Source organism: Rhinolophus hipposideros (genome assembly GCF_964194185.1).
Source record: "Rhinolophus hipposideros genome assembly, chromosome: 2".
NCBI classification, from domain to species: domain Eukaryota; kingdom Metazoa; phylum Chordata; class Mammalia; order Chiroptera; family Rhinolophidae; genus Rhinolophus; species Rhinolophus hipposideros.
The window spans coordinates 57996289-58020428 of NC_138048.1; positions in this window are offsets into that span (position 1 = coordinate 57996289).

Consider the following 24140-nt stretch of genomic DNA (forward strand, 5'->3'; position numbering starts at 1 on the left):
AACATCACAATTCTAAAAATGCATCCTAAGGAAATAATTGAGACAAATGCTCAAAGACGTAAATATAGAAAGTCATTCATCACAATATTGTGTCTAACAGCAGAAAAATACACAAATTTATATCTAATAGCAAAACATTGTATACAATAGCAACATTAGACACTCACATAACATTACATCTAATACAAAACAATTGATAGTGAAACTAAGTACTATCAGTAGGGAATTGGCTAAATTAGATATCTTCCACCATGCAGTAAAATACAATGTAGTCATTTAAAAATGTAAGTGTATATTTTTATTATGGAAAGATGTCCAAAATATATTAACAGGAAAAGTAAGTTATAAAATATTATGAATAACACTATTCAAGTTTGTTAAAATAATTAAGGAAGAAAGGAAGGGAGAGAAAATACCTAGTGTATATAAATACGTGTATATACACGTATGGCATGAGAGTGGTTAGAAAAGTCTAAAAAGAAATAAAATAAAATATTAGCAATGGTTATCTTTGGATAATAGGGTGACAGATGATTTTTATTTTCTGTTTTCATAAGTCTCTAGATGCTTACAATGATTATATATGACCTAAAGTAAAAACACAATAAATTTATCTCTATTTTGTAAATATAAAGCAACACAGAACAAAAGGAAACATAAGGCACATGCTAACTAGTAAAAAGTGTGCTGAAATCAGGTCTCCATTTTCGTCATCCTTGCGCAGGGGCCATTCTAATCTTCTCTGTATCGTTCCAATTTTAGTATATGTGCTGCCGAAGCGAGCACAGGTCTCCATTTTCAATCTGAGGCCATATAACCATCCCACAGTAAGCACAGAACCGATGCCACACAGAAGTTTTCCCACACCCCGCTTCACCGTGTAACTGGGAATGCCATCTTATTCTCAGGGCTGCCTCAGTGTTCTTAACCCAACAAATTCAATTTCCTCTGTTCCTGTGAAATACCAGAAAGTGAGGAATTGTCCCTATCTCTAGCAAGTTTACCTTCTTGAAACTGGGATTACTTAGAGTATTCAAGAGAGGCAAAAGCAGTATGAACATATAATTTGTGGCCTACTTTTGAGCATGAAAAGGATGCTATTAACAATTATGCCAGGGAGATGGGAGTACACTGGGATTGGCTCAGGCACGTGTAGACATACATAGTCACTGCAAGGGGTTGAATACAGGAGAAAACATAGTTGGTTAGGAGAAGTACTGAGTGAAAAGCCCTCTGGAGACCACATTGCAGGTTATCTCACCTGATCCTCCCAGCAAGCCTACGAGGATGATTTCATCTCTATGTCTCTGGGGATCACAGAATTAGCAGGATCCATCCGGAAACACTTGAATTGTTATGGCACCTGGAACCCCACCCAGGATTCCCAACCATGCTTTGAGTCCAGTGTGCCTACCATCATGACGTGATCTTACATCAGGAGGGGACTCACTGAATTTCCATGAAATGTTTTGAAGTTATGTGTACAAAAGGCAGAGATTGTGAGAAATACAAGGCACATACAGAGAGAAGCAGGAGAAATTCAGTATGTGAGTGTGTGTGTGTGTGTGTGTGTGTGTGTGTGAAGAGAGAGAGAGAGAGAGAGAGAGAGAGAGAGAGAGAGAGAGAGAGAGAGAGACAGAGAGACAGAGAAAGAGACAGAGAGACAGAGAGAGAGAGAAAGGGATCATTGAGACACTTGGGTCTCCTTGGCAGTTACATGCTCTATTTATGCAGGTCTGCCGCCTCTGTTACACTGAGTGTTGGAAGGAAGCGAATTTCTAAAGTTCCCTGTAACCTGTGAAGGAAGCTTTGTGCCTTTGGGGAAGGAAAGCCTGCTTCTGTATTTGCTGCACTCTGTGAACACTCGCCTAACAACAGACATCTGCGAAAGGCTCCACTGCCTGGAAAACAGAGGGAGGATTTAATTAGCACCACTTCCTCTCCCTCAGGCTGTCTTCTGGGGAAACACTTGGAAAAAAGAAGCAGAGCACTTTGAGACTGAGGTGTGTAAGATCCAGGGAAGAAGGAAACTCAGCTCCAGTTAACTTCTTACAGCCATGACTATTGGGAAAGTTCAGTCCCGCCACCTCAATCCAGAATGATTCCAGCTCTGTTCCAGGAATGGGGATATCTTTGCAAGGACATGTAACTTCAACAACGTCCCCGACATCAGAGGAGCTCCATGAATCTAAGCAGCCCACTCCATTTCTCATCGCCACCTGCCCAGACAATCTTTATTCCTAATTCAATAAAATGTTCTCTTCTATCGCTGCATAGACAGACCATACATTCAAATACCAAAAGCATATTAATACTAGTAACAAATCCATCCAAATCCAAATGTTTCCATTGACTTGCAACAGACCCATCCAGAGCCATTTAGAATTAAAAATGATCATTGTTCTCTAAGATTGCCGCACAAATTTATTGTAGCATGCAGTGCCCAAGAGAGTACAATTTCTTTGTTTTAATTAAAATTTATTGGGGTGACAATGGTTAGTAAAATTGCATAGGTTTCAAGTGTACAATTCTGTAGGACATCATCTATATATCACAGAGAAACAAAAACTCATAGACACAGACAAGAGTAGTTCAATGGTTACCAGAGGGTAAAGGGGGAGGAGGGATAGTAAAGGAGGGTAAAGTGGGTCAAATATATGGTGATGGAAGCAGAACTGACTCTGGGTGGTGAACACATAATGTAAGAATACAATTTCTAATAGAAGCAAAGGATCAAAGCTTAGAAGAAAATTATGTCCATACTTTTTGACCTAATTTTCTCATTCCAGGGAATTCATGTAATGAAATTATTCTAAAGAAGGAAAAGACCATACAGTATTAATTGCTTATTCTGGGTGGTAATGAAAAATTGGAAACCAACTACACACCTAATAGCCAAGGAATCATTAAGTCTGTCCAACTGCTATTGTGCATTTTCTTTGGTGATGATGACTTGAATAATTTTTTACCATGGTAAAGACTAGAAGAGAAATGTTGAGATTTATTGAAGTAGTTAGATTGTAAGTGAATTTTTACTTTTAAAATATATATATTGTGTTTGTGCTGCTTTTGTAATAAAAAATAAAATGTGTGAATAATGTGTTGGTTCACAAACTCGGGAGCTTCCTAAGTGAAGTTTAAAACTGGTGCCCTAAACGGAGGGTAAAGACAGACCAAAGAAAGGGGTAGATCAAAAAAAAAAAAAGAAAAAAGAAAAAGAAAGGGGTAGATCAAGACCACTCCAGATTGGTATTTACATGTGAGGCAAAGGAATTTACATGTGAGGCTGTCTTGGGCATCTCAAGATGAGTAGATCTCCACACCCACTGCCAGAATATTGACAATTTATATAGAAGTTTTGACTGGGTCCAGTCATGTATACTGTCCAGATGGCCTCATCAATACATTGCTCTCTCAATACCATACCGTGTCCTTGAAAATGGCTCTCACTGTGGGAACAGTGGGTAGAATGTACATTCTAAGGACAGGGGATGGGGTGAGAAGCCTCTGATTGCCCAGGTCCAGCTCCAGGGTAAAGGGGAAGTCATGTCATCTTAATCACTCTCTTTAATAAAATGCCAAATAAATACCTAAAGAATTGCCATCCTTCCTTTGGTCAGACAGAAAGAATTCAGTATTTCTCAGTTGCCAGTAAATTCAGAGCTAAATCTAATATTGTATCGCAATAAAATAACTTAGTTTTGGACCCTAATCTAATTATGCTTGCCTCCCTTTATACATGCTTTCATCTATCTCTCTGTGCCTTTTTCTTATAATATTTAAGAAATATATAGAGCACAAATTATAGCTGGAGAATTAACACTGAGGTGAAGGACTTGCCCAAGGTCACACAGCTACCATGTTTCCCCGAAAAAAAGATGTAGCCGGGCAATCAGTTGTAACACGTCTTTTGGAGCAAAAATTAGTATAAGTCCCAGTCTTATTTTACTATATGACCAGGTCTTATATCATATCATATCATATCATATCATATCATATCATATCATGTCATGTCATGTCATGTCATGTCATGTCATGTCATGTCATGTCATATCATACCAGCTCTTATATTAATTTTTACTCCAAAAGACGCATTAAAGCTGATTGTCCAACTAGGTCTTATTTTCTGGGAAACAGGGAAAATAGAATGAAAGCATGAAACAAGACTCCTGCACTCTAGTTCTGTGTATCCGGTTGCAGCATGTAGAGCAAAAGCAGGGAAGCTGTCATCAAACTCATGCATTGATAAACTGGAGATACTTCTGACAAATGTCTGCTCTAGTCAGCTTTGCTTGGCTCTGGGATGAGAGATACACCTCCCGAGAAGGAGGGCTCACCTCCAGCTTCTCCTGTCAGTAGCCCCACACCCAGTGCTACAGGCTGAACCTTTCTCCTTCACCTGGACTCAGGCCAATGGATCCATTAGGCACAGGAGGTGCAGGTCTGGGGTCCGCAAAACTTTTAGGGGCTAAGGAAATGTTTTAATTTAGTTTCAAATCAAGAGAAAAATTATTTTTTTTTCCTCAGAGTATCAATAACACAAATTTATTGACATATAATTATTTGTCAATTTTTATCCTTTTGGGCCTCAGGGTTTTTTGAGAATTACTTTGGGGAACTTATTCAATAGTGTTTGGGGATTTTGTTGGGTGTCCGATGGACATGTGTCCTGTTTGGGAGACCACCTCAGGGATGCTGTGGATGCCTGGTCATGGCATTGTACACCAGAGGCTGGACATTAATGAATGCCAACTATAATTTTATGTGTATAATGTGATGGCTCGGTGTGAGGTCGGGGTGGTGGTGGATGGGGGGAGGAGGGTTCACGGTGTGAGGGATGTAAAAATAAAATAAAATAAAATAAAACTAAAAAAAAAAAATTAAATTTTATGATTGAAAAACTTTTAATATTTTTCTCATATCAGATAAAAGGGAAATTTGCAGGGTACCCAATATCTATTACATTTTGCCTAAAACCAAGTAAAATCAAATAAGATAGATAAGATGAAAAAAAAGATGAAAAATAAAAGATAGATAAGAAAAAAGATAGATAAGATAAATAAAAGATAGATAAAGATAGATAAATAAAAGCTAGATAAGATAGAACAAAGATGAAAAAAAAATATTGAACCATTTAAAGTTATAGCAACATAAGTTTAATGTTATCATGGTAGAAAGGTCCACAAAGGCAAAAGAGTGGTGCCCAAGGAAGCCTCCTGTGACCCTGACTGGAATCCACATCCTACGACTCACATCCCCTGCTTCATAGTCCATTCTGGGGCTCCATCCTAGACCATCAGAGCTGGATACTTCCCCCCATTTCAGTGCTCTCCAATCTCTTTATCCTGGAAGATTCTGTTCCACTATGTACCAGAAGATCTCTGTCCTATAGAAAAACTGTGCCGTCTTAAGATAATTGCTTTTGCTTTCTTATAATCAGAAAGAGATCCAGCATAATTGAACTCCCAATAAATATGTGTCTCCCATGAAAGTAAATGAATACTATGCTGAGAATGTCTAATAAGCAGCTGAAAAGGAAGAGCTGGCCACACTGAGTGGTCACGATTCTAGCAAGAGGCAAAGAAAGAGGGAATTGGGGGATTTTTTCTCGACTCTCACAGGAGTGTAACAAAGAGCAGCTTGGACATAACCAAAAGTATCATGGTTCAGATCAAGAAACCAGGATTGATATTAAACAGAGACACTGGTGACACTCAGGGTTAATTCATGATGAACCTCTTCGCAAGGGCCATGCTACTCTTTATTTCTTTAGTACTACTTCCCCCTTTTCCCATCTAGTTTTAAGAAGTACTTCTTGGCTTCTTGTTTTCTCTGCCTCCCTGGTGAGTTTGAACAACCGATTTCTCCTTTGCTTTCTTCATGTTTTGTGTCTGTCCCCTGACATCTCTGTAAGTTTCCATGGGATTTTTTTCTAAATTAAATTTATTGAGGTGACATTGGTTAGTAAAATTATATAGATTTCAAGCATACCATTCTACATTATCTATATATTGCAAGAACCCAGAGTCAGTTCTTCTTCCATCACCATTTATTTGACCTCCTTTATCCTCTTCAACCGTCCCTCTCTCCCCTGAATTCCCTCTGCAACCCTATTGCAGGTATCTGATTTCTACAAAGCTTTGGAATATTAACAGCTACCTCTCTGGCTTTTGAGGAAGACAGAATGCCTCATTAGGAAACACTCATTTAATCTCCACATTTTGTAAATGAGGAAACTGAGGCCCAGAGGAGTTAGGTGTCTCCCTTGAACTCAGTTTACTTAATTAAAATTTAGTTAAAGACAGTAAAGGATGAAGTTATGGCCACCACAGGATTAAAAATCTTGTCTCCAGAGAAACATTTGTGGGAAGATCAGAAGCTTATAAAAGTCTGCTTTGTTAACAAGAACTGCCATCCTCTTGCAGGTGGGGTAATGCTGGAAGGGAGCGTGGGAGTCAGTTCCTAAGGCTTGTGTTGCTTTCAAAGATGTCAACTCCGGATGATGATGACATCCCTACCCACATGAAGGGGTTAACATTCTCGAAGCATATCCCCAAAATAAAAATCCACTTTTAATTTTGACATTTTGGAAAGGTAATTTATGTGAATTTATGTGTGCAGCCTTTCCTGAATCCCTCTGTGAAAAGAGTTAAGGGATGTGCAGTGGATAAACAACAATATTCTAACACCTCGAGTCTCTCCAACAATCCCTCCTCTGTGCCAGCTGAGATAAGAAAATTGGCAAACAATTCTTCACAATTTCACATTTTTTACATTAGTGGGCTGCTCTGTGTCCAGGAGGAAAGTGGAATGATGGAGGCTGTCTTCCCTCCCAGCTTCTCCCCTGTCAGGCAGGGCCCTCTGATTGCTACCAGGGCTTTCACTCAGCAGGGGTTGGGGGAGAATATAGGGCCAGGATAAATAAATGTGGGTCCTCCTCACTCCCTCCCTTCCTCGCTGGGTGACCCTGGGCATGTCACTTCCCCTCTCTGAACCACAGGTTCCTCATGTACAAAATGAAGGGCCAGACTTTATGGTTTGCAAATTGTACTCCTAGAAATGACTAACGCATTTTCATCAATAGAGATCCATTTATCTGTTTCTGGACTTCTTCTGAAGCTTTCATTTGGGCACTGTGGAGGTTAGGAGGTGGTAAAATGTGTTGAAGTTTGAAAGCTGTTGGACTAACTTATTCCTGTTTTCTTCCAAGTCAATCACTCCGTAAGAGTTGATTAATTTTTCATTGCCGAGAACATTCTAAATCTAATCCTATAAACGTTGTTCATATATGGTTCCCCCCCATCTATCTTCATTATGTGACATTAATTTCCCTGTGATTCAAATCCTGTGGGGTCACAGGAAGAGGATTATGATGGCAGTCACCAACTTGGGGGCACACTGTGAAGATTCTGGGCTGCTTGGCTTCTAACTTCCTGCTAACACAAATGGAAACCCACCTTGCCCAGAGCTGTTAGCAACACCAATCGTGGAATATTGGGCATAGCACTCGGGTGAGGCCAAGACTAACGACATGCTAGAGCCTCAAGAACTATTCTTGTTTTTTTAAAGGAGAAACAAATTAGATGTTAGCTGAACTCCTCACACAAGATACTCATTTTTAGAGTAGTTTCCTCAAAATCTACATATGTAAAAGAGCTGATAAAGACAAGCATGTTGACGAGACAACCATGTGAAACTATAGATTCCTTGTGACTCCTTGGGATTAATTTGCCCATTTCCATGAACACTACCGCTGTATGATAGCGCTTGTATGATAGCCCCCGCCCCCTGTATGATAGCCCTTGAGTTCATGACTCCTGTAGCTTTGCTGCACTGTTCTGTAACCATCATTCACTTTCCTGACTTTATTCCTGGGCCATGAGCAGCTGCGGAGCCGAAATTGTGCTGCGTTCATCTTTACAGCCAGCACTGGCATGGGCATGGTACAGAGTAGGCACTCAGTACAATTCTTGAAGCGTTGAATAGATCCCTGCTTGTTTCTCTGTCGGGTCTGAGAACTGAAGGGCAGCGCTTATGTCTGAGGCATTGCTCTTTGCACATTACCTCTTACCTCAAACAGGGGTGCTCAGTAAGTGTTTGTGGATTGAGTAATGGAGCTCTGCACGAGGCACGAATGGAGACACCTTCTGTATATACATTTACACTCACACAGACACACATAAACACGTGCCACAGTCTTTCATCTATCGAAGCACATAGTCTAGTGGAGGTGATGGAAACATAGTGGATCATTGCAGACTTACATGGTAGAGCCATAATAGGAGAATGTGCACAAAACACAGAGGAACCAGAAGATGGGAGTAACAGGGTGGAGAGAGGGGGTTGAGAGTGTGGAAAGTTAGAGGTGTGGAGAAAGGCGCTTCAGAGATGACTGCGTATTAGAAAATGGGCAAGGACATTCCAGGCAAAAGTACGAGCGGCGAAGAGGAGGACGTGTTCGAAAGATGGCAGGTAATACAGTGTGTGTAACTAAGAGGTCACCTGCCCACCTCCAGCCCCCACCCTTTGAAGAACTGGTAACACTTGGTTAAAACTATCCCTCTCTCACAGGATGAAAGTCTAAAATCATCTTCACACCTCCTCTTTGTCCCCTCTGTCTGCTGTCACACTTCTATCCCTGCAGGGACAGCTCCCTCACAGGCAATCCAAATACAGTCTGGGCTCAGCACTGTAAGATTCCACTTGCCTCAAAAACTTCATGAGATTAACAAGTTCAGTAAAGATTTAGAGAAGTCATGGAGAGCAAGTCACACTGTTGATCGTCCAACTTCGCATCATCCATCTGTTTCTCTCTTCTCTCTTTCCAGGGTAGCAATTTCTTCTTTGTTTGTGTGTTTGTTTCTTATTTGAAATACATGTCTGTTTGATCCACATATCCAGGTCCTTCAGGTTCTCCCCTTTATCCTTCCAAATAAATGGAGTCCCCTTCCCAAAGATAAATCCTGGAGGTAGCTATTAACATAAACCTGTACACAGATTTGTGAGCCAGAGGAGAGCTGGGTGGAGATGGGGGAAAAAGTAGAAGGAAGCCAACTTGTAAGACCCGCATCAAGTGTAGTTACTTATCTCAGGCAGTAGCAGAAGTGTCCTACTTTGCAATTGGCAAGTAGGAGACAGAAAAGTGGTAGCATTTGGGGGAGGAGATTAAATAAGGCTAAATCACCAGCCTCTCCACTAGCCTCAAAAAAAAAAAAAAAAAAAAAAAAAAGCAAAATGCAAGTAACTAACCAGGATAAAGACATTGGTCCTGATGGTGAATTTTGGGAGGCATATAAACACTCAAATATTTTCTCCACATACAACATACAAGTGAAAAAGAAAGGAGCCAAGAAATCAAAACAATCAAGACAGGCCAACAATTCTGATTGCGCAGTATTTTTTCTTCTCCCAAGTAAACAGGATCCCTGATTTTAAATCTGCTGATTCAGAAACTAAATGGTGACAGTGATTAGAAATTAGAATAAGCCTCTTTCCCAGGACATCCCATGGGAGTGTGTGGATTCTGTCCACCAGGAATTACTACCTACTCAGCACAAATCCTGGTGCCAGGCAGGAGCACCGGCATATATTCCACAACCAGAAGTTCCAGGCTGGGAGCTTGGTTTAAGGAAGTCACACCAGAGCCTGGGTTTCCTGCTAAGCCAACTATGAATTCTCAAGTACAGATTTCATGAAATTCAGATCAAGACTTTCATCCAAATGCTGACAATAATATCCCTCCCCCCCCAAAAAAATAAGCAAAATCTATATTCTTTATTATTTTAATGGCATTTTATTATAAACATTTTTACTGATGTATGGCACGCATTTAAAAAATCCTAAATGTGCAGATCAATGACATATCATAAAATAAACACACTAATATAACCATCACATGGATCCAGAGATACCATATTACTGGCACCCTGATAAGATTATTTTTCTCAAAGTGAATATTCAGTTGGCTTCATGTGATAGAATCTGAGAGTGCTGTCAGACATTTTAGGTATCACCTCACTCAACACCCCCACATTACAAATAAGAAAACAGACATTCAGATGGGAACATGGAAATGACTTAGGTCACACAGCAAGTTAGACGAAATACCAGCTCTTTAGACTTCTCTGTCCTGTTCTTATTGCCTCAGATTCCTCAGCTAGGACGGCTTAGCTGGCCGATGGAGCAAGAGAAACCAGCTCTTCATGGGGACTTCTTCCTCCAGAAATCAGAGCTCAGCTCTCTCCTATCCCTATAAAGCCAGGCTCTGAGAAGCTGTCCTGAAGGTACAGCCCTAAAGCTGACACAAACCAACACTTTCGCTCTGTCAGGGACACCTGGTATAATACCATGGTTAAATATGTGTTAACTGAATTAAGGAAGAGACATTTCGTGGTATCAACAGATGCTTTTCAAATCCCCCACCTCTTCTATTTCCATTACCTGCCTTGCTATTTTGACTTGTGGCCTGTGAGAGGACCTTCCCCTTTTTTAAAGAGGTTACCACGTGGACAGTGAGGGACAACTGACTGTGTCCCAGGAGGAATAGTAGAGAAAACTGGAGAAATTCAGTGGAGAAGAGAGCAAATGTGGAGGACACTGATCTCTCTCTCTTCAGATCGTTAAGGTTTGCCAGAAGAAAATGAGCACATTTTTATTCCATTTGATCTTAGAAAGCACACGAGGGATGATTGGATTTCTTATTTTTCATGACCAAGCTTTTCCTCCCTTGCTGTCTCTACTTAATTTTATCTCATTCACATCTCAGTCTACAGAAATCTTCTTTTTAGTCCCAACATATCGTTGAAATATTCTCAACAAAGCTCTCGTGACTGAATCCAGTGGATACTTTCCATTCTTTCTCTTTCTTGATCTCTTTGGCACTATTGATTGCTGATACCCACCTCCTTGAAATTTTCATTTCCTTAGGTTCCTGGGAACTCCAGATTTTTAATTTTCTTTCTACTTCTGTGTTCATGGCTTATATTTTCCTTCATGGAGACTCTATTTCTCGCAGGCTGGTGTTTATCAGAGCATATTCTGGATGCTCTCACTAAACAATCTCCTTCATCCTCATTGTTTAACAATAATCTGTGACTCCCTTGTACTATCACCAGTCAAATCTCTCTCCCAAACCCCAAATCCACCTACGTAACTGTCTACTAGACATATCATTTTAGTTGAACCACAGGTACTTCTAGCTCGTTATAACCAAAGATGAATTTATCATCTTTTCACTTCCCCTATAAACTTGTTCTTCCTTATTCCAATCTTATTGAATGAGATCACAGCTCTATAGTTGCCCAGCCAGAGACCCTCCTGATCCCCTCTTTTTGCCTAGTACTAACAAATCAGGCACCTAGTCCTACAACTTTCAATTCTTAATTTCTACTGTAGTCTCTGCTTTACTCCACTATTATTGCCACAACCTTAGTTCATTTCTTGAGGATCATGATAAAGGCCTTTTAACTCGTCTTTCTCCAATATTACTCTCTAAAATGTATGAAGCACACAACAGGAATACTAATCTTCCTAAAATAATAATTGGTCTGTGTCATGGGTCGCTTAATCTTCAGTAAATACCCATTCAACTCCAAATAAAATCTGAACTCCTGAGCATGGTAGACACTATCTTCAAGATGTGAACTCTTACCAACCTGTAGAGGTCCGCGTCTCACCTTCTTCTCCCTCCTTTTTCTTCTCCCATCTTCCTTGTCCCCCCACAACACTCATATTCTATATTTGAGCCACACTACTCTACCGTTAGTCCCACAAATCCACCAAGCTCCTTCTCATTTGTTTTACTTGATAACAATTCTCACTGCCCTTCTTTTCTCAGCTTAGGAAGCAGCTAGAGGCTGCCCTGATCAATCTTGTCTCATGGGTTACATGCCTCCCACTGTTTCTCCTTGTACTATACTTGTCCTTATGACAGTGTTTATCATACTCTATTACAGCGATTTGTTAGCTTGCCTTAACTTTCACACTCTTCCCACTAGTATATAAGATCTTGATGGTAAGCACAGAGTTTTGTTTACCGTGGTATCCTTAGCACCAAGTAGAGCACATAGAAAGCATTCATTATATGGTAGCTGGACAAATGGGTCAGGAATAAATATCTTCACTCCATGGAGTACCTATGACGGAAAATGCAAAGGAGATTCAGCTGAGAGAGTCTCTCCCCTCAGGTTCAGTGGAACCAGACCTGACAAGAGAAGATTTGAAACCCTTTCTTCTAAACCGGGCTTCAAACTCACCAGTTCCCACAAGCTTAACATGAATGACATTTTAAAAATGCAATTTTTTCTATGCTCTCAAGCACCATGATCTTTTACCATGTTTCCCCAAAAATAAGACCTACCCAGACAATCAGTTCTACTATGCCTTTTGGAGCAACAATTAATATAAGACCCGGTATTACATTATATTATATTATATTATATTATATTATATTATATTATATTATATTATACCCAGTCTTATAATATAGTAAAATAAGACTGAGTCTTATATTAATTTTTGCTCCAAAAGACGCATTAGAACTGATTGTCCAGCTAGGTCTTATTTTCGGGGAAACACGGTACCTACCAGTTCTTCAGTCATTTTCTGCGATTGGTCTCCATACATAGATTGTGAGCTTTGTGAGAGAAAGAACGATGCCCCGATTTGCTCTCTTTTATATTTTGTGCAACACAGTGAGCTCAATCACAGCCAATGTCACAGAGGTCTGTTCCACTAGATTCAGAAAGAACAAGAAAAAACTCACTTCTGCCTGACACTATCTGAGGGGTCAGTGACACATGAGAGCCTTTCCTGAGAGTAGGTGTAGGGATGGAGAGAATGGAGTTGAGGTTTATCCTGAAACCAAAGGGCAATATTTGGGAGCAGGCACTTGAAAGGGACGGAACAAGACCAGAAAGCGGAGCCTAGGATCTGAAACAGAATTGCCACCTTCTCATCTTGTTGGTCACCATAACTGGAGGACAATCTATGATTTAATAATGAAACATACATTGAGTTCCTAAAATGGTTAATGCTAAACAAGACACCAAATTGGATAAAATAATTAGATATGAGACAGTATTAGAATGTCATTCTAACTTTGACTCCTTTCCCCTCCACCTGGGTGAGAAAGTTAGCACCTAGAATTCAGCCTGTTCTCCAGATTCCAAGAGGATTTAAATATGTCCAGATAGCTCCACCCAGAGAGAGGGAAAAGGCAAGAGCTACAGCAAAGGGATATTTCTCATGAAAATAATGGAGACCAGAGCATAAGTACAAAGAAATGAAAGAAGTTCTGTTTTAAAAATGATATTCAGATTCATTCTGAGATGATTTAAGAAAAGTGTGGACAGTTCATATTGCCAAAAAATAAAAACTTAAAAATAATTATATTAGCCTGCAAATGTTAGATAAAAAATACAGATGAGGAATGATAACATCCGTAACAGAAGGCTTTTTTCTTTTTCTGTATTTCATTAAGAAAACAAAGCAAACAATGAAAGTGTCTAAGAAAATGTAATTATATATGCACATAAGTATGTAAGTCCATAATATTTAAGTAAGGACAAATGTATATTTATGTGTGACCTGTTACAATGACTGATAAAGCAGTAAGAAACATTAGTCACGATAGTACACACATGAAGAAAATGAAATTGTTACCTGTGGTGTTCAGACTTCCTTGGTTCTGTGAGTGTGTAATTCAAGGCTGGCTTACTGGGGAGGGGTAATGTTTGGTTTTGGTCAGCCTTCCTGTAAATGTATCACTTCACTCACAAAGACACCAAGAGAGAAGTAGGAGTATGAACCAAAGAAAGACCAGTCAAAACAGTCATTATTAAGTGTGGTCAGTATGCCATCTTCACATATTAAGTGCACATACATGCTGTAATAATACCCCTCAGCTTCTCTATCTGTGAAAATGTGCATGTCGATACCTACTCTGCTTATGCAACAAGATTTTTTGTGAAGATCAAATAAAAAAGTTGCGAAAGTACTTTGTAAATGACTGTGTGCCTTGATCTTACATCTTTTAAAGGGCCATGAGTATATTATCATAGAGAAGAAGGAGGTAAGACAATGATATCTGAGCAGGGGCTGTTAGCAGTCCCTGAAAGATGCCAAAGGGAAAGTGCCACTACCCAGAGCTTTTGGGGAAGGCTGATTCCTAGCTTTACGATGACAAAACTACTGGCAAGATGTGGGGGTGACATTGAGGAGAGGTAATATGTTTAGACCAGGGGTGTGCCAAGTCTTCCTAGGAGGCATTATTCCATCTAGACCAGACAGACATCGAAGCCCACAGGGCCAGAATTTGATGCTGCCTGAGTCACTTGTACACACACTTTCTGTGTCAATTCCTGCCTCTAAAGTATCCCTTCAGAACATAAAAGCAGTGAAAGAACATATGTGGCTTATCTAATATGTCCTACTCATCAATGGAGAAATTCAAGTGAATGGGTAAGTGTGACCACTCCTTAGAGCTTCTCTTTTGAAATAAGTGTTACCAGAAGTAGGTTAGCTCTACTTTTGTTTGGCAATACCGCTGCGTCTGAGAACTTCAACTGTGATACTCCATTGTGTTTAAAGAAATCACTGAAATGTGTGAAATGTCTCCAAAATATATTTCCCATTAACTGTCTTTCCTTCTTAATGTGCCAGGGCCAATTTATATATAATGCCCAGTACCATTCCTAGTTAATATTATTCCCACCTAAAGAGGCAATGTCAGACTCCAAATGCTGTTAATGTTTGAGTATGAAACATCTGTAATTCTCCTATCAAAGCCCAGCCACTGAGTAAACTTACAAGAAAATACTTCAGAGAGTTGCTGAAACCAACTGTTCTGTTGGGAGTGATGGAATGTAGAATCCTCAATTTAGGAGGGAACTTACATATTCTAGTTCAAGATTGTTGTTTTGGTTCACTAATAATGCTCCTTATCTACAGATTTAGATATCATGATAAAGAAAGTGGGATTAACCAGTACATCATTAGAAGCTGTACTGGTATATTTGAATGTATGAAATAGAGAGAGATTTAAAATAAGGGATATCTCTAGTTATCGATTTAACTCATCATCTTGCAGTGACAAATCCAAGTGCATCCTTTATAGCAATCAATGCCCTTTAAGTAACAGCAATACTGTTGTATTTACAATGTACTTATTACAATTAACATTGTACATTTGTACAATAGAAAGACATCCATGGGATATATAGTCTTAAAAATTATAAAATAGGACATAGAATGCTCTTAGTTTTATAAAAATGAAATATAGATAAGTATACAAGAAAGTTTATAAGGATATCCACCAAAATTTTTGTTTGGTTTGCTTTAGGTAATAGAATTATAGTGATTTTTTTTTTTTTGCTTAATTATATTTTCTAATTTTCTACAATAAAAACATTATAAAGAGAACAAATGAGAAAAATGTAGTTGTTCTATTCAAACCATTTGAATTCTTAGAGGTTTTTTCTGAGCACTTATATTTTCATGACAGATTTCCCATTCTCCCACCCACCATCAAGGGGAAAAAAAAATATGTTTCTTACAGAAAATATATCAAGATTTAGCCTTCAGAAATTCTCCAAAAATTAAAGTCAGAAAAAGACTAAAATTCATACTCAAATAGAGACTATTCCTGTACATGGATAGCTGGCTTGTTGGACAATGACTTTTATCTTCTGATTATCACTGATCTGTAAAGGCTACATCAGGAAATGCAAGCACAAGAGTCTTTGAGAGATGGAGAAAGATAGTGTCTCTTGAGCAAGTTTTATCACACGAAGTTGTGAAACTGCTATATAGGCCAAGAAGTTACAAAATTGTTACGTAAATTACATGAAGAAAAAAGGTAGAGGAAATAGTTGTCTTAGAGAGATGAGTCCAATGCGCTTCCAATGAACAGCTCCTCTGAGAACAAAGGCCTTTGTTACTGACAGACAGGACAGAGTCATTGGACAAAGTTCTTATTTTCCCAGCAAAAGTTCATAGCAATTGAAGTGGAGTTGGAGGAGGAAAAGGTGGCAGTGACTCAGGGGAGGAGGAATGAAGGGGACAGGTAGAGGAGCCATTCCATACCCCTCTGACCTTGACAAAGGCCAGATTCAAAAACATTGGTCTGAAACAAACTAGAGTAAAATACTTTCCTTCTTTCCTCCTGCTTTATGCAAAAAGAGTTGGAAATCATAGTGTAGCCCATCTTTTTTTGAAAAGAGGTAAAGAGAAAATGCCCGACCAAGGAATCCATATCCCTGAACATGGCCTTAAATTTCCTTCATGCCCACAGACTCTTCAATGAATCTTCTGACATTGGTGCTTCTACCTAAAAAGAACCCTCTCTCAGCAGAAATGAGAAGACTTACATGATATTAAACAAGGTTTTTTCTTTCTTTTCCTTTCATGTTTTTTTTTTCTTAAAGTTTTGCAAAACTTTCATTCTTGTTTGTTTTAGGTTGGCAAGTTTCAATCCTGTTTGAGAGTATAGAAAATCAGCAGGAGTAGCTAAGCCACACAATTCAGTTGATTTCCATTGAAACCTGAAAGATATCCCTACTTTTGACTTAAACAGAACTTTGTTGGTGATGTATCAAGATCACTCACTTATAGCTCAAAGGCACAAATGTTTGGAGAATTAATTAAGCCACGCCTTCCACAGAATAATGGACAAGAAACAGTAAAGACATAAATTGATTCATTTCATGTAATCAATTCCTGTATCACAAAATAGACTCGCACAGTAGAGAAAGCTTAGGAGTCAGGCAGACCTGGACTGCAATCCAGACTCCACAGCTTACCAGCTGCCTGAAATTGGGCAGCAATTTAAAAATCCTTCACCCCAGTTTTCTCAAATGTGAAGTGGATCCAGTGTTTACCTTGTAGGACAGTATGAGAATTAGAGGAGCTAATGGATCGAAAGGACTAGCAAACTACCTAAATACAGTAGGGCTTCAAAACTCAGTTTTAAAGGTTGAAGGAAAAGGAAGGTTAAAAGAAGTCTAATAATCAACTGAATCTATTTTAGAGGAATGTGAACAATTAGGAATAGAGTATATGATAGCTAGTGATGGTGGGGAAAGCCTTGAAGTGATAGGAGTCAGGAACTCTGGGTTCAGATGTAAGTCAGTTCTTCTCTCTGGGCATTTTTTTTTTTTCCATATTTGCTAGGAGGGTATTGGGCTGCTTTGCTCCCAAGTTTCCTTCCAGCTCTGCTAGTCTAAGATTCCATATGCACCTGGTATGGAGCCCACATGCTAAATCAAGATGGAGAGATAAGAGATCATTTACAAAGCAGATCAAATACCAAAAATAACAAGGCTGGAATGTATTTATTTTTATCACCTTTATCCCACTATAAATAAAATCTTTCTAGTCTTTTATTATATGCTTATAGAAAATTACATCTTGTGGAGCACCAAAGATTAGAAATCAATAAGTAGAACAACTTATTATCTCGTTTTAGAATATAACAAACAAGAAAACAATGAATGGTAGAAACTTCTTGTCTGCTTTTATTAGCTATTCCCTGCAAGCAATGACAGTAACACTGCAGAGAGGACTAACCTACCTACCCTGGGGCTTCATTCAGCTAGACCCGGGCCATCCAAAGTGAAATTCTCCCTCCTACCCCAACCAACCATAACATTGTGGATGATGGCCTCATCTCCAGTCTCTGAAATGATTCAGACCTAGCTTCCCAGATTCCTTCACACAATGAAAGCTACCATTTAGAGTTCATCTTACTTAGAATGAAGGGTGCTGTCTTTGTTAATTGGCTATGCAACTGCAAAGCAAAGATGAATCAAAAATAGATCTTCTTGCATGGAGTTTAGAGCCTAGTAGAGGGGATAATAATTTAAGCTTCAATCCTAAATTAGAGCTATTTAATCTTAAAGGTACTTATTTTATTATACTATGTTTACATACCCATAGTGGAATATAATACAACCCTGAGAAATCATGTTTTTGAAGACAATCAAGTGAAAAAACAGGGTCCTAAGCTACACATACCTTTTGGTTTTATTTTCAAATCCTAAAGTATATGTAAACAAGCAAAGAAAAGTACTAGAAATTAGCATACTCATTAACATAAAAAATTGTAGTGAATTAGACTTATTGTGATTAAAGGAGTTTATCTCCGGGAGGGGTAAATTGCAAAAGATATCATGGAATAATCCTGTAGACAAATATTAGTTGACATAAAAGATATTATGAAGAAGAAATACAGGTAATCAAATATTATATTAAAAACAAAACAAAACAAAAAAAAACACCCACACATGTATTGAAAGCACATGCACCACAAATGTTATAAATGATTATCTCGGCATGACTGGCTTTTGGGTGATTTTTACTTTCTTTTTTACATTTTTTTAAAATTTCCCAACTTTTTTTAAACATTGAACATATTTTATATAATTAGGGGGGAAACGTTTACCACTTTTTTTAGGAATATTCAAGGAAGTGAGTTTAAGTCAGTCACAGGGCTTATGAACACAAAATGAATTGATTGAAATATAAGAATAAAAGTCTAAGACCCCAGAAAGTGGTGGGGTCATAGGCAAAGGTAGTCATATAAGAAACGTCATCAAAGGTACTGGTGACACAGGAGTTTGGGAGGGCTCCATCTTACTCAGAGATCACTGTACCTGTGAGCCATGAAAATGAGAATACTTGTTTTTAAAGTGCACCGAATAGTTCAGCCAGCCCTCCTTAAGGGAGCTGTCCCTAGCCACCGAAACTCACTTGAGACAGAAGGACCTCCTCAACAAGACGAAGCATTGTATGCACCATAGAAAAGGGCTCTTTCCCTCCAGGGGAACTATAAGTAACTCCAGGTCAGAAACCATTCCCTGTTTTGCATCCCACCCTCCCTGCCAAAACCAAGTGTTCTGAACAGAACAGATGCTTAATAAATGTGTCTGATACACACCACATAGGGTATGGCAGAGGAGCAAGGGGAGCCTGGAGGTAATCAGCTTAGCACTACCAAACACCGGCTATGTGTCCTTGATGGCAATGGTACAGAGAGATTTTGGTGACGAGAAAAACAGTGATAATACAGGCAAAGAACTACTGCATTGACAGGTAGTCATTTATAGAGGTTGCTGTTAGTGATTATTTGGACACATTTAACGTTCTTTATTATGTTATATGTCCTACATAAAAGCAAAAGAAGGGAAAGAAATGTCCCCTTAAATCTACCATGCAGAGAAAATAAAAGTAAATAATTTTTTGATGTACATCCTTTCAGACTTCTTTGACATTTATCTGTAGATATCATACTTTCATGTGAAAAATGGTATTATGCTGTAAATATTATTCCAAAAGCTGCCTTTTACACTTAATGTATTGAGGAAGATACTAACAATGGTATCCAACACTTTTTAAGCATTTACTGTGTGCCAAACACTTGGCTTTAACTGCATTGGCTAATTTCAAACTCACCACAGGTATTATAATAACCCTCATGTTATAGATTAGGACACTGAAACTCAGAAAGGTGGAGGAATTTGCTCAAGGTCACATAGTAAGTGATAAGATCTCTAAATTGATCAAAGGTCTCTTGAAGCCCGTTTCTACCACTGTGCGACACCAAGCAGTTAATAAATAATTTCCTACGACAGCATATTAGTGGCCATATAGGGTTCCATTACACAACCAGTCATATTTATTTAATGCATCCCCTATTGTTGTATATTCATGTTGCTTCCTTTCACTTTGCTTTTATAATGACTATGCATGCACTGAAGATCCTTGAAGGTGAAATATTTCATAACCCTTATTTTTTTCCTCTATAAATTCCTAGAAAGAAAAATGCTGGGTCAAAGAGTTTGTAAAAGCAAGGTTTATGTTATGTATGTCAAATTGGCCATCCCAGAAATATATGGCCGAATATATTCGGCCGGAATATATGCCGAAATATTACAGCAGTTTAAGTCTCAGTAGAATATAAAGCCCACTTATCTGTGAAATCTAAAACAAAACAAACAGCAACAACAAAAAAAAATGAAATGAAAAATACAGAAAACACATTGGTGGTTGCTAGAGGTAGGGGTGAGAAAAATAGGTGAAGGCAGTCAAATAGAGGGGTGGGAAAAATAGATGAAGGCCGTCAAAAGGTACAAATTTCCAGTTGTAAAATAAGTAACTCCTTGAATGGAATATACAGCATAATGACTATAGTTAATAATACTGTATTGCATATTTGCAAGTTGGTAAAAGAGTATATTTCAAAAGTTCTCATCACAAAAATAATTATAACTATATGTAGTGAATAACTAGACTTATTGGAGTCATCATTTTGAAATATATACAAATATGAAATTATTACATCTTACACCCAAAACAAACATGTTATAAAGTAGTCCCCTTTTATCCACAGGTCTACTTTCTGTGTTTTCAGGTACTGGGGTCAACCACAGTCCAAAAATATTAAATAGAATATTCCAGAAATAAACATTTCATACATTTTAAATTGCATGCCATTCTACGTAGTGTGATGAAATCGTGTGCTGTCGTGCTCTGTTCCACCTAGAATGTGAATCATCCCTTTGCCCAGGGATTACTTAATAATAGGCCCAAAGCCATTCACATAACTCTTATTACAATATATTGTTATAATTGTATTTTATTATTAGATTTTATTGTCCCTATCTTCCTGTGCCTAATTTATAAGTTACACTTTATCGTAGGTAGGTATGTATAGGAAAAAACATAATTGGTGCACAATTACTTTTGCACCAACCTAATAGATACAAATTCACTGCTAAAGGAAGAGACTCATATGAGACTCGGTTTGAGATTACAGGCATATACATATATGTGGTTCAGTACTATCTGTGGTTTCAGACATCCACTGGCGATCTTGAAACTTATTCCCCACGGATAAGGGGGAACTACTGTATGTCAATTATGTCTCTATAAAAATGTTACAAAAATGAAAAAATATATATAAAGCTCATTTCCTTCAAGTCAGTAGAAGGGTTTATATATATATTTTTTAATGTAGTTAATGATTTAAATGAGTCAAATATTTGTTTTAATTTATAATGTTTTTTTTAATTGTGAGGCTCAAAGGTTAGTGGGTGTATGTCTTGGGACATTTTTATTGGTTTCATCTTTCTTTTACTGATCCTTAAGAATTTTTAATTTATTAAATACATTAACAATTAAACCAATGTTTATCAACAGCTCTTAATGATTATACTGGCACTCCTGAGGATTGTAGACATGAGTAATGATGGTGTGAAATTTTCAAAATGGACACATCAATTATACAGGTTTATGTATCCCTGACTGTAGAGCGAAATGAACCACATCAGTTGGCTTCCGAAGTCATAGATTTGATTATTAATTCTGCATGTAAGGCTATCTTGAACTTGGGTACTCCACTTTTTTTCTTGTGTGACAGATTAACCTCCATAGTGCAACTCTACAAGGTACAAAATGCTCAATTTTATTTACTTATTCAAACACATTTTGGGGGAAACGTCTCTGTGACAAACACTGTGCTAGGGAAAAGAGAGGGGTGGAGTGTAGAAGAAAACCTGCAAATACAATTTCTGCCTTTACGGAGTACATTGCCTGTGAAGAAATCATATTTGCAAATAAATAATTACAAGATGGCTGGATAAAGCCCTAGATAAGAATTTGTACAAAGCGAAATAGCATTATAGGGGTATCTTATGGTCAGACTGAGCTGTCCAGATACATACGTATCTAAGAGCACTTGCACAAAGCCAAATACTAAGCAGACATCAAGGACACAGTTTGAAATGCTGCTGAAAGATGATGGTTGTATTTTACTCTAGGAGTTGCCTTTTGATGCCAACATAATAGAAGAGAACAGATGCCACTGGGGGGTGACTAATGGCGTGCAAATCACTTCAATCTGGACATGCATTGACCTGGGCTAAGTCAAATGATACATGTTTCAGTGTTTCCGTAGTACAGAGTAGCAATTGGAAACCAGGTAGGGTTATGGACCGGGAACCCCATGTAAACAGAAGAAACTAACTGAAAGTATGAAGGATGCATCATAATGTCAGTAGTAATATTAGGTTGGTGCAAAAGTAATTGCAATTTAAAAGGTTAAAAATAATTGCAAAAACCACATTTACTTTTGCACCAACCTAATAGATTGCTAGAGGAAGAGGTTGATATGGGACTCAATCAGAGATTACAGGCATAAGAAATTGCACTCCCATCCTCCAGCATGCAAATGGTTCAACCTGAAGTCCATATTTGAAAGAATCTTCCCAAATATTACAAATTGTCACTGATACAGATACAGAATTCTAGTTCCTTCCCAGTGCTCTAAATATCCTGCATCTAGTATAAAAGCACCTGCAGTTTAGGAGACATTGCTGGCAAGTATGAATTCCCTGAGATTTACAAAAGGTCATTAAACAATGACAGTGAAAGTTTTACGGAGCTTTATAAGGAGTTCTAAAGCTATAAGCGATATCCAAAATTATCTGTGTAGTATACGAGGCAGTGGCAATGAAGATAGCAATGAACTTGACTTTTAGAAGCCAGGTTTGAGTCCCATCTATTATTAATGTGCTATGTGATTTGGGGCAAGAGACTTCAACCCCCTGAGCTTTATTTTTCTCTGTAAAAAAAGTAAAACCATAACCTTTATCAGGACAACTTCACAAGGGTAGAGAAGGTAAACAAAATACTTGATTTATGTGTATCAATCAAGCTACGGTTTCTACAAAAATATAGTTCTCTGGGTCGCTTTATGAATAAGCTCCTCGAAAGGAAACATGCATTCACCAGCTTCAATCCTCTTCTCCCATTCTCTTTTGAACCCACCCAGCCACTTGATGCATGCTCAGATCTCTGACATCATGTCACTCCACGTCTCAGCAGCATCTGTGCGGTCCAACCACTCTCTCCTCTTTGGACAGTGTCTTCACTTGGTTTCCCAGAACACACCAAACCCACCTGGTGTTCACCCATCACCCGGGCTCCTTCTCCTCCATTTCCTTTCTTGGTTCCTGTGGAACCAGAGGAGGATAGAAGGCAGTGGGAGCAGTAGGCATGGTATGCTCCCGCCGGCAGATGATGATAAAGGGGTGCATTGTGTAAAGAAAATGTAAATGAAAAATGCTTTTCACTATACCATGTGCTGCGGGTTCTAAACAATTTCAGTGACTAAAAAATCCACCTCTCTGTTGGCATAGGACCACCCCCACCATGCCCCTTTCCCTTTGGTGCATTATTGACTAAATTTCGCTCAACTTTCTAACCCCAAACCTTACAGCACCCCAAGTCAGCCATTAAACCTCTTATACTTTCTGTCTACCAACTCCTTTGATATTCTCATTTAATTTCACTGCTGTAAATATCATGTGTGTTGAGGACTACCACTTTTTATCTTTAGCTTAGATATGCTCACTGAATCCCAGATTCATCTATTAATTTACTACTTGACATCACCCAATTAATCTGTCCAAAAGTAAGCTCCTATTGTTTCTTTTGTGGAGCACATCTGTTCCTCTCATGGTTTTCTCCACCTCACATAAGGGCCACTCATTTCTACCAGTTGCTCAGCAAAAATCTTGGAGTCATCCTTGGCTGTTTTCTGTCTTCCTCATTCAGTCAATCACCACAAGACCTAAACACATGTCATCACTTCCACCACTACACTCCTGTCCAAGATTCTGCATCCCTCATCTGGATCACAGTAATGAATACAATGAATCTCCCTGCTTCTGCCTGCCCTCTCCCCACCCCACCCTCATCTATTCTCAACACACAGACAGAAGGATCTCTTTGACATGTAAATCAGACTATGTCATTCATCTGCCCCAAACCTACAAATGGCTTCCAGTTTACTCAGAGTGAAAGTAAAAGCCCTTACAGGGCTCTGCATTATTGCTGCCCCCACCCCATTCCACCATCATCTTTCTAACTTTATTTCCAAAGATTTTTCCACTTAATCCAATCTTATTCTTTAAAGGAGCCAAGAAGCCATGCCTCTGTCTCAGGACCTTTGAACTTGCTTTTCCATTTACTTGGAATGCTGTTTCTCCAATTATTTACATGGCTCACTCCCTTGTATCATTAGGATCTTTACTCAAATAACAAGTTATGTCTCCCTAAAATTTCCCCTCTTCAAGACTTTT